At 46.4% G+C, this 11573-nt stretch overlaps 1 pseudogene; it reads left to right on the plus strand.

Annotated features, from left to right (window-relative positions):
- Nucleotides 1-5214: 5214 nt before the first annotated feature.
- LOC123123710 (ATP-dependent zinc metalloprotease FTSH 5, mitochondrial-like) lies at nucleotides 5215-9575 on the plus strand (annotated as a pseudogene).
- Nucleotides 9576-11573: the final 1998 nt, after the last annotated feature.

Here is an 11573-nt window from a genome sequence, read left to right on the forward strand (position 1 = left end):
CCACCGATGAGGTAGCGGAGGGGAATAATTGCTGCGGTGCGGCGGGGCCGATGGGATGAGATGGGCCGGGCTGGAGTGGGGCCGGCGTGCAAGGGCGAGGTGGCGCCTCGGGTCGGATGGAATGAAGTGAACCCGCACCTACTCCGGCGGTGCGGCGGTGCGATGGCTGTGGCCGGAGTGCGCGCAGATCTACTGTTGTGTGGGCGCGTGTGCGTGGGGCTGGCCTTGCGTGCCGGCGGGACCGGAAGTGTGTGCACTCAGATGGATGGATGGGAGCGCAGTGGAGTGGCAGTTTGCGCTGCGTCCGTACGGCCGGTCCGTACTTTCTTTCCCGTGCCGTGCGGTTTAGAGGGATTTATTTGCATGTTTTACCACAAAGAACAGAGGCTACGAAAAACGGAAAGGTTTAAGGAAAAACAGAAAAATTGTACTGGCGGTCACTCAGGTTGTCCTCCAAGTACAGTGCTCGCTCTGTTCACCTACTCCAGCGACATGTACTTCGGTACAGAGGGAGTAGTACGCTATGGTCACTCGACTCCTGTTGACATTGACGATGTAATAGGTTAGGGAGATGGCGACCTCATAATGTAGATGAAGATGAACCTCAAGAAAAATGCTTGAGGAAGAGATGCTGCAAATGAGCATAAACCTAATTAAATAGGCTTGGAAAAAGATCATGTAGATGAATATAGAGCGGATAAGATTGAAACCAAAGTGTGATGCAGATTGCACTTGCTACTTGTGGGCTTCTTCAACAATAGTACAAAGGCTTTCACAATCAAAGGGTATATGGATGGGCACACTTGTTCCAACAAGTGCAAGACTACGGCAGCATTCACAAATCATGTCCTTGCACATAGATAGTTGGAGAGATTTAGGGCAGACCAGGACATGAACCTCATGAACTTTTCAACATTCTTTAGAAAGAATGCCACATGACACCTGGAAGGATGAAATTATAGAGGGCATGAAGGCTGGCCATGAAACTAATTCATGGTGATGAAGAAATGTTGTACAACCAGCTCCAGAATTATGCAAATGAGATCAGTAGGAGCAATCCCCGGATAAACTTCTACGTGTCGCTTGATGGGGCAGCAAAGTTTACAAAACTATACATGTGCCTTGATGCTTGCAAGAGTGGCTTTCTTCAGGGATGCAGGCCAGTGGTCTTTCTAGGTGGTTGTCATATTAAGACTAGATACAAAGGACGATTGCTTGCAGTTGTAGGTGCTGACTCAAATGGGTGCATCTTTACTATAGCCTTTGATGTTGTTGAAGTGGAGGACGCGCCAATTTGGAACTGGATTCTGGATACACTTAAAAGAGATCGTGTCATGGCATCATTAGCACAGCACCTTGGACTATAATGTCAGACAAACAAAAGGTAGTTTCATGTTGTTAATCATGCTCTTTTCCCCATGTTTTCATTGCCTAGTTAGTTGATGTACTATTTTTTTTGTTTGCGTTGCATGTAATGTGCAGGGTCTCATTAATGCAATTAGTGAAGTGTTTCCTGAGTCAGAACAAATGTTCTGTGTCAGACATATGTGGCAAAACTTCTAGCGACATTTCAAAGGAAATATTCATAAGAATCAACCTTGAATATATAACAAGGAGTAGCACAATGAAGAAGTATGAGCACAGGATGGAAGAAATGAAGGCTATTAATGATGATGTTGTGATGCACACAAATGGCTACATGAATTGGACCCAAGCACTTGACTAAGGGCATTTCATAGTGATATCCCAAAATGTGACATACTACTGAATAACATTTCTGAGGTTTTCAACAGGTAACATATTCTCGTCATGGTGTTTTCTACTTGTCAGTAGCTTGCTTGTATTCCAATTAACTTTGTTGTAACAGCTTTGGTCATTTTGTTATCTTTCTTCAGTTTTGGTCATTTACAATGCCAAAATCCCAATGTGTTTGGTCATTTTGCTTAGTACAATCAGTTTCATCATTTAAAATGCCAAATTCCTACTTTGGTTAATGCCAAACTGAACTGGAATTGGGCTCACGTGTTTGGTACTATATGATCATTTCTCACATGAAGACACAGGTTCAACCATAAAACACTAGCATCAACAATAAATTGCCAAACATAACAACAGGTTCATACATAGAAGATGCCAGAAACAAGTTCATACAAATAACATAACAACAGATACAACTGCATTAACTTCAAACTTAACCTAAACAGCAGTACATCCAAAATACACTATCATCATGAGTAAAATGAACCTATTATCATCTGGGCACTTGCATCTAGCACCATCATGAAACTTGCATTAGTTCTTCAACATGGAGAACACAACAATGCCCACGACAAGCACTTACAACTTGCATCTTCGCCGACACCACTAGCTCTCTCCCTAGCTTCATGAGTGCAAAAGCTTGTTGCTTTGTCATGCCATTCCCAGCTTGATCATTCCTCATGCCCCGTCTAGTACTGCTGGTGGCGGCTGCATTCCTTGTGTTATGCTCATGTGCAATATGAAGTTACTCCCTTCTCACCTCTGCAGCACCAAGTGCATCCACAACAGCATTAGCATTGAGATAGTGCTTGTCAATAAGGTACTCAACATACTCCAATTTCTAGTGCCAGAAATCACAAGTCACATATCAAACAACATATGCAATGGAAAAAATGGCACCTTTCCGGTCCAAAATCACCAAAACCATGAAAATGCATGCTCCAAATTGACGACTAGCCCCATGGTTGACGCGTTTATAGAAAATCCAGGTTTCTTGCTTCTCCGCCATCGACACGTACATCTTCACCTTTTTGCGCCAGACGGGGCACCACATCAGGGGCACCAACACTGCCCACCGGCGGACAACAGAACGGAGGAGCTAGCAGCGAACATTGGCAACAGAAAGGGAGGTGTTGCCGATGAGAGAATGGGGGTGGCAAGATTGGAGATGACGGCAACTAACAGATTGGCACACCAGCCGTGGATGGGTATTTGAGGGAGGGGGGGGCAGGGATTGGTTGTGGGTTAGGGATTTCGTTGTTGGTGGGGATTTTGCCATTTTACAAATAACACCCCATGCAAAATTTGGTCGAATCGGTGCAGCATACGTGGACGTCGTGGATTGGCCAAACCGGTCTCATCTCGACCAGCTTGGGAGGCGAGCGTGAAAGCTTAGTGGTTCAGTTATTGGGGAAGGTTTACGGGAAGGCCTTTTTTAGACCTCCTATTTGACACTCTTTGCATCAAAATAGGAGGGTTGTGGCACGAGAACATCCTGAGTGAGCCAGCTCATTGCATGGACCGTGGAGTGGGTACTGTAGTGAACAAATGTATCGTGACTACTGCAGTGTTTTATTAAAAAGAAGGGGAACAATTTAAAAAACGCAAACATTTTTTCGAGACGCGCACATTTTTTTTGAAACGCGGGCATTTTTACAAAAAACTGAAAACACAAACATTTTTTGAGACTGTAAGCTTCTTTAAGTTGTGAACCATTTTTGAAAACACGAATGCCTTTCAGAAATTCATTTTTTTTTGCAATCTGTGAACATTATTTGAAAAGGCGCAAATATTTTTTGAAAACAGGAACAAATTTTGAAAATGCGTTTTTTTAATTTCTCGAAATCTATACAGCTATTGAAAAATGCCAGCAATTTCGAAAAACGCAGGTCGTGGAGTGGAACCATGGCCCGCAAAGCTCAGCATCCACACCACCGTGTCCGCGTGGGCGCATCCGAAAGCGTGGGCATGTGGCATCCGAGACAGCTCTTTGCGAATTGCGATATTCACGGCGGCGTTGGAAAGTGGCATCCTCCTCGGATGCTCTTCACGCTGAACATGTCTGTCTAAAAAGCGATTGGAACTGCGTTCGAGGTGAGGTGGGCACGGCGAAAATTATCGTGGAGGCTCACTCGAGACAGACGCCGAGCTGTCGAGCTACTACGTATTTCGCTGCCTCCGGTCTTCTTTCTTGTAACCAACTACACCACGAAACCTTCAGTGTGTTAGACTGACGTGATAACCAACTACACCACGAAACCTTTACTGACAGGAAAGAAAGGTAAAATATGAAATAGGATCGTTGTACTAATTAAGGATGGTCGGTCGCCACAGATCGTCTGCGTGAGAGAGTTGCGCCGCGCTAATCAAGTTTCTTTCTTCAAGACAAATCGAACCCTCTCCCAAGCATGCATAGACCGACAGACGGAAGTACAAACGGGGAAGGTAACCCACTATCTACTTGGTTCACAAGCCAACGTACTTTGCGTGCCTAAATTCAGAACAAGGCCGGCTTAATTACCACGCACGCACCGTCAAGCAGCTAGGTCCAAATTTACCACGCACTAGCTAGCTCGAGCCAGCCTAGCTACCTTGTCGTCCAAGCACGCAGCACTATTAACTTGCCCGCCCGGTTGGGAAGAGGCTCTCTGTGCATGTCATGCATGCATATATACACAAACACCTAGTCAATGGCCCTCGTCTCTATAGTCTTGGTCTATACTAGAGAAACATATATAATGGTAAACAAGGAATAGCATACACGAGGAGGAGGAGGCTAGAGGGAAAATCAAGCTGCTTCGTGTTCCACTTCTAGTGCTGCTCCTTCGTTTGAACAGCGATAAAAAAAAAGCATCGGTCCGATCCGATCCGATAGGGTTAACGCGCGTGTCCTCCATGGCAATGGCAATGGCATGGCGCGCCGCCTTCTCCGCGGCTTGCAAGGTTTGTGTCTCCCCCCCTCTCTTCTTTTCTCTTGTCTTTGTGTTCTTAGCTACTCCATCTGACCCGAATTAATTAATTGACGCAGCCTCTATACAATGTTGTGTAGAGGTTGCGTCTATTAATTCGGATTGGAGGTAGTATGTACATTTTCGTTCGCCCCTTTTATCCCTCGACACTAGCCCTATATCTTTTCTTGTATAATTTGGAGCTTCCGTGTCTGAAAAGAAAGCACATAAATTTTGTACGGTCTATGTTACACGGTAAATAATTGTAAATTCAGTTAGGGGCAAGGTTTGATCAATTTATAGCAAAAACAATCGAATAGCTACCATGATGATCATTGTTAAAAAAAATCTACTTCACCGAATTGTAATCAGCAAAAATAACAGTTGATTTGATCGTTGTGGGCTACTGTGCTCGATCTGCTTCTTCTCCACGAATTCTTTTGTCTTGGTTCATGGCCCGCTTGGAAGGCCCGAAGCCTGTGTAACGAAAGCTAATGGGTTCCGGGCCGGGCTGGAAAGGAAAAAATAAGTTGGCGACATCCACGACTGCGCGCCGACGGCGGGTGCGGCACCACCGCCGCCGTTCGTCAGCGCGGCGCCCATTCCCACCCCCGAACACGTTCCGCACCACCGCGTCGCGTGCTTGCCCAGAGCCCTGGCCGTCGGCTTGGAGTCGCAGTTCTCGTCCCGCTTCCAGGCGTCGTCAGCCGACGGGCGCTTCCACGACGGCGGGATGCTCCTCCGGCCCCAGCCTCTGGCGGAAGGCGCCTCGGGCGGGGAGGCGGACGAGCGCGCGAGAGGGTAGGTTCATGTGCGCTTGCAGGAAGATTTCATGGATCCAGTCTAAAAAAGTCGCTAGCTTCGCTCCTGTCGTATTTTGGTCCGGCGGATCTAGGTTGGTAGATGGACGAGTCTGGCATGAACCACTCACTGTGGAGAGACAAAACGCCACTGTCCAGGATGATCTTGCTTGTACCTCAGCTCCAGCCATTTGATCTTTGAGTATCACTTATTCCCAGGGTAGTTTGGTTGGTTCTCATATGGTATTCAGTAATTTTACTGAGCTCCCAAGCATGGCCGCGTTAGGCGGCTGTTCGATTAGTCGTGTGTAGACTGCAGAGAGTCTTACTGAAGGTTTGTTCAAGTCCTAAAAAAACACGGGGCCTTGCATTGCGATCGATGGCTAGAGTTCGTCGAGGTTGTCAGGAATTCTTCTTCTATACATGATGCTGATTCTGCAACTGCAAGAGGCAGTGTCTGCATTCCAGAAAACACACTGAAAGATCGATGCTGCTTTACTGGTTGCCAATTTTCTTTATCCCCTTCTGCTCAACCTAATCTTTGTGTGCCTATGTGTGTATGTCACAGGCTGCAAGGCATCTTGCGAGGCATCGATCGGCGAATGCGATTTGCAATGAGATTGTGTCAGCGGCCTCCGTTCCTTCTCTGAGGGCACCTGCTGCAAATACAACTACCAGCGCAGGTATATATGGCTGTTTCCACCGCATAAATTGCTGCTTTAATCAGTATACCTATGTGGCAACCGGCACCTAAAAGAAGCCCCAGTTAATTGTGCCCAATATACTACTACCTCCGTTTCTAAATATAAGTCTTTTTAGGATTTCAGTACAATCTACATACGGATGTATATAGACATATTTTAGGGTATAGATTCACTCATTTTGTTCCGTATGTAGTCCCTTATTGGAATCTCTAAAAAGTCTTATACTCCCTCCGTCCGGAAATACTTGTCGGAGAAATGCATAAAAGTGAATGTATCTAGAACTAAAATATGTCTAGATACATCCATTCCTCCGACAAGTATTTCTGGACGGAGGGAGTATTTAGGAACAGAGGGAGTATTATTCAACTAATAGACAGATGATTTGTTTTTCTTCTTCTGTGTAAACTTGGGATCTTATTACGTTATTATACGCCAAGTTGGTTGCCCTGTCGCCATGGAGAAAGTCAGTTTCTGACTGGTGCTTAATTAATGCAGGTAGGGTGCTTCGAAACCTACTACAGAGGTACCGATCAACCTCTGCTGGGCAGAGGATACGGGGCGTGCACTCTCACGCCGCTTCTCTTCGTAGCAACATTTCTAGGAGTTATCCAGAAAGAGTTATACAAAACTTCAGAGGGCAGCCCACGTTACATTCCAACACACCTGCTGCAAATACAACTACTGGTGCAGGTATATATGGTTGCAACTAGTAGTAGCATGACTGAATTGTGCCTGAATATCCTGTTTTCAGTTAGAGAGATGCTTTCTTTTTCCTCTTCTTAGTAGAATCTAGACCTTACCATATTCTACACCTTACTGGGTGCCTGTTGCCATGGATTAAGTTTCTGCTTGGTGTTTAATTAATGCAGGCAGTGTGCTTAGAAATCTACAACAGAGGTACCGATCAAGTTTCGCTGGTCAGAGGATACGGGGCATGCACTCTGACACCGCTTCTCTTCCTAAAGAGTTTTATAGGGGTGATACAGAAGGAGTCATACAGAACTTCAAAAGGCTAAGTCAAGGTATCCGCCTTTTCTGTCGTCACATCTACTAATTAATTAGGAGTTGTATGTGCCTTTTACAGATGAACGACATGCAATTTGGCTTGACAACTTTTGTGTGCACTGATGGATTCTGTTCTCTATGCAGCAGGAATTTCAAATGCAGCAAGGGAGGAAGGACGTGTTCTTGGTACAGCTAGTGCACCCTATTACATGGTAGAGAAAGGCCTACTTAAAAAGCAGCTTCTGCGTACCTCTGGAGGCCTTGTAGTTGCTGGCTTTGCAGTCTATGCGATTGGTAAACTGGAGGAAGCGGAGGTCGGCAAGTTTGAAGGTTTGAAAGAAGTGCCTAGGGATTCGAGCACGAAACTCAGTGACGTGAAGGGGGTCGATGAAGCCAAAGCTGAGCTCGAGGACATAGTTCACTACCTACGAGATCCATATGTGAGTGCGGCATCGCCATCAACCTGTGTGCAGGTGTTTTAATACAATAACTGCTTCTGTTGTTAACCTAGTAAGTTTTGTATGCTTTGCAGCGTTTCAACCGCCTTGGTGGCAAGCTTCCAAAGGGTATTTTGCTTGTGGGCCCACCTGGCACAGGGAAGACCATGTTGGCAAGGGCCGTGGCTGGGAAAGCCGGCGTCCCTTTCTTCGCGTGCAGTGGCAGTGCTTTCGAGGAGACTTATGTGGGTGTTGGCGCAAAGAGGGTGAGGGAGCTCTTCGCTGCGGCAAGGAAGCGAGCTCCTTGCATAATATTCATCGATGAACTTGATGCCGTCGGTGGGCGCAGAACTGCAGAAGAACCATCGTGGTCAAAGCAGACTCTGAACCAACTGCTTGTTGAGATGGATGGCTTCAAGCAGAATGAAGGGATCATCGTCGTCGCAGCAACCAACCTCGTTGAGTCGCTAGATGACGCCCTTGTAAGGCCTGGGCGTTTTGACCGTCAAGTTCATGTTCCGCTTCCAGATGTTGTGGGTCGACAGCAGATCCTGGAGGCACACTTGTCAAAGGTATATAATACAAGGTGTACTTGCTTTTCGCCGTGTCTGATGCGAGGCTTTGACCTTTTTCTCCATTATTTCTCCCGTGCAGGTGTTGAAAGCCAAGGGTTTGGATGTGATGACTATCGCGAGGGGGACGCCTGGGTTCTCAGGTGCAGATCTTGCAAGCCTAGTGAATGACGCCGCTCTCAAGGCTTCCAGGGATGGAGCAGGTGCTGTTGGGATGGATCACCTCTAGTACGCCAAGGACAAGATCATCATGGGCAGCGAGCGCAAGTCAGCGGTGATGTCTGATCGCTCCAGGAAGATGACCGCGTACCACGAGGGAGGGCACGCCCTTGTTGCTATCCTCACAGACGGCGCCGACCCCGTCCACAAGGCCACCATTGTCCCCAGGGGAAACTCACTTGGCATGGTGACACAACTGCCGGGAGAAGATGGCGAGCTCGAACAGTCGAGGAAGCAGATGCTGGCGAGACTGGATGTCCTCATGGGTGGGCGGGTGGCCGAGGAGCTCTTAGTTGGAGAGACCGGGGTCACCAGCGGCCCCTTCTCTGATCTCAGCCAGGCGACTCAGTTGGCGATGGACATGGTCACCAAGTATGGCATGAGCAAACGGGTCGGCCTTCTTTCCTACGACGATGGTGGGCGCGCGGCGACCATGAGCGGGTCAATGGCGGCCCTGGTCGATGAGGAGGTGAAGGCATTATTGGACAAGGCTTACAGTAACGCAAAAACGATTCTCACGGCGCACAGCAGGGAGCTCCATGTCCTCGCCAACGCCCTCCTGCAGCATGGAACTCTCTCCGGTGACCAGATCAAGAAAATAGTTTCGGCAGGTAGATGGTTTTAACAAGACTTGTTAAAACCTTCTTTCTGTAGGGACTTGTTGAAACCTTCTTCACCTGGCCTAACAGTGTAGATGAAGAAGTTCTGTTTTCTGATACATTTGTTGCATGCACAGAGAGTGTAAAGAGCGGTCTGAATTTTCGGAATTCCATTTCTCAAGTCTGAAGAGAGTGTTGCCCAAATCAATCAAACCAGAATTTGTTTTTCAATGCAGAACAGTCTCATGAGTCCTGAGCTGAGTATCCATCCCTTGGTCCAAGAACAGGCAACAACAAAAATATCACCATGTATTTGTGGCATCGCTTCCTGATTAGCCGAACACGTTTCTTATTTAAGAATACTTATTACTAGCAATAGTTTGATGATCCAAGGTAGGCCAGTTCCCCTGAATGACCAGGAAAACTCCATGCAGATCTCTATGGAGTTCCCCTGCATTTTTATTTCTTCCTGGTTTCTGATCTTGCTGAATCCAGTGTGCCGCATGTCATGCAGTAAAGTATCATCCTGCTAATTAACCTGCATTTTGTTTGAGCGGTTTGAGAACTTCCTTCAGCTTGCCCCTTTGTTTTTTTTTTTTAAACTGTCACCAGGGGCTCCCCACCTGAGCATATTTCAATGTAAGTTTTTTACATGGGAGTTTATGGGATACGAGAGGAAAGGTAATCACTCCACAAGCCGGCATGATCCCTAAGGGTTCCAACCTTCAACCTATGTGACCAAAGGGTAAGGTCTGAAATAATATTAGAGGAACACTAGCAAACATGCCCGTGCGTTGCAACGGGTGGAAAAAATATCAACTCAGCTAACCCTTACTTCCAAAGGTCCATGCCCCCTACGTCAACACGACACCTCACCCGCGTTGCCACTTATCCTTTTTCCTGTCTTGCCTTACATTGGCCGCAGTGTTTTCATGATCATAATGTGTTCGAACATGGTCAATCCAAAAACAATTAGTTGGTACACAACATGACACACCTGCCATCGAATTGCGTCCGGGCAAGTGACAATTTATGACTAAAACCCCAATATCAACGAGCTAGACGCGAATGTTACCCTTGCGAGTTATGCTTCGCTACGGAGTAAACATCAGTTGACATCAACCAGGATTGACCGGGTGAAGGAACTTGGTCGTCAAGCGCCGCTCGTGCTCGATAAGATTATGATCGTTGAACAAAGAGCCTACATTCTCCCAATGATATAATAGAAAAAAACTGAGGATTTTTTCTATAGTACAAAACATATAATGTGGCCGGCGTTGAGGTAATAAAGCTTTTATTTTCCAAAAAAATTGAATATGTACTCTAGAACCTCGTTTTTTCTTCAATATTTGTTAAACTTCTAAATTTTATTAATCATCAACGGTTTGTGGATCTGGAAATTAATTGCTTTTGCATTTTCCGTTCCAAGGCGTAGCCATAACTGAATGCATGCATTTAAGCTTAATTAGTTGACAGCAAACATCCCCTTAATCCCTTATATGTTCCGGCATATTTTAATCAGGAGCCCTCTCATAATTAGGAAACGTACAATCCCATGGTCTCTCTCTTCTCCTCCCGTAATAATGGACTAATGTCTGGTCGTTAGTTTTTTTTAGGGGAGTCTGGTTTTCAGGTTTTTTTGTTTTTTTAGGAAAGTGTGGTCCTTAGATTAGATTTTTTTTTGAGAAACGTGTGGTCGTTAGATTTTTTTTTTGAGGGGTAGAACTAAATTTTATTCATCAAACTCCACAACATGTGGGATACGGTTAAGATCATGGGATTGGCCAAACCAGAAGTGGCGTCCCGGATCCAAAGACAAAGAAAATTTAGCTAAGCTATGAGCTTCTACATTCACTTCCCTACGTTCAAAAGTAAAGAAACATTGAAAAGGTTCTGCTTGACTACGGATCTAACTAATGATAGCACCGTATCTTCCCCGAGCGTCCTTGTTGATGTCTGAGATAACTTGTTTTGAGTCCGAGGCCACGATGAAGCTTTGTAGATGCAAGTCCTCAGCGAGTGCAAGGGCCTCGCGGCATGCGATCACTTTGAGGGTGGCTGGATCGTCAAGCCCTGGGATCACCAAAGATGAGCTTGCTATGAAGTTCCCTTGTCTGTCCCTGCACACTGCTGCAGCTGACCCTCTTCTGCCCGGACGAACTCCCGCGTCCACATGAATCTTTGCGAAACCCGGTGGTGGGATCTTTGGTAGTCGTCTAGGCTCTCTTGGGGGCACAACAGAAACTGATGGGCGGCTTTCCTTGCACATGTCAAGCTCAGCTATGAATCTTCTGATGAATAAATGAGTCGCTTGAGGTGAGTGAAAGATGCCCTCGTGTATCGCTTGGCGCCTAGATGACCATATTGCCCATAAAGTTACAGCGATGAGCACGAACTGGTGATGCTGCAAGGATTCCATGAGGGTAAATAGCCATTGCTTTGCATTCGGTTCTGTCGTGCTGACCAGCTGCTGCGCTAGCTCCTCATCCACCAGTGCCCAAGTACATCTCGCGACGGTGCAGTTGATGATA

Source organism: Triticum aestivum, chromosome 5D, assembly GCF_018294505.1.
Source record: "Triticum aestivum cultivar Chinese Spring chromosome 5D, IWGSC CS RefSeq v2.1, whole genome shotgun sequence".
NCBI classification, from domain to species: domain Eukaryota; kingdom Viridiplantae; phylum Streptophyta; class Magnoliopsida; order Poales; family Poaceae; genus Triticum; species Triticum aestivum.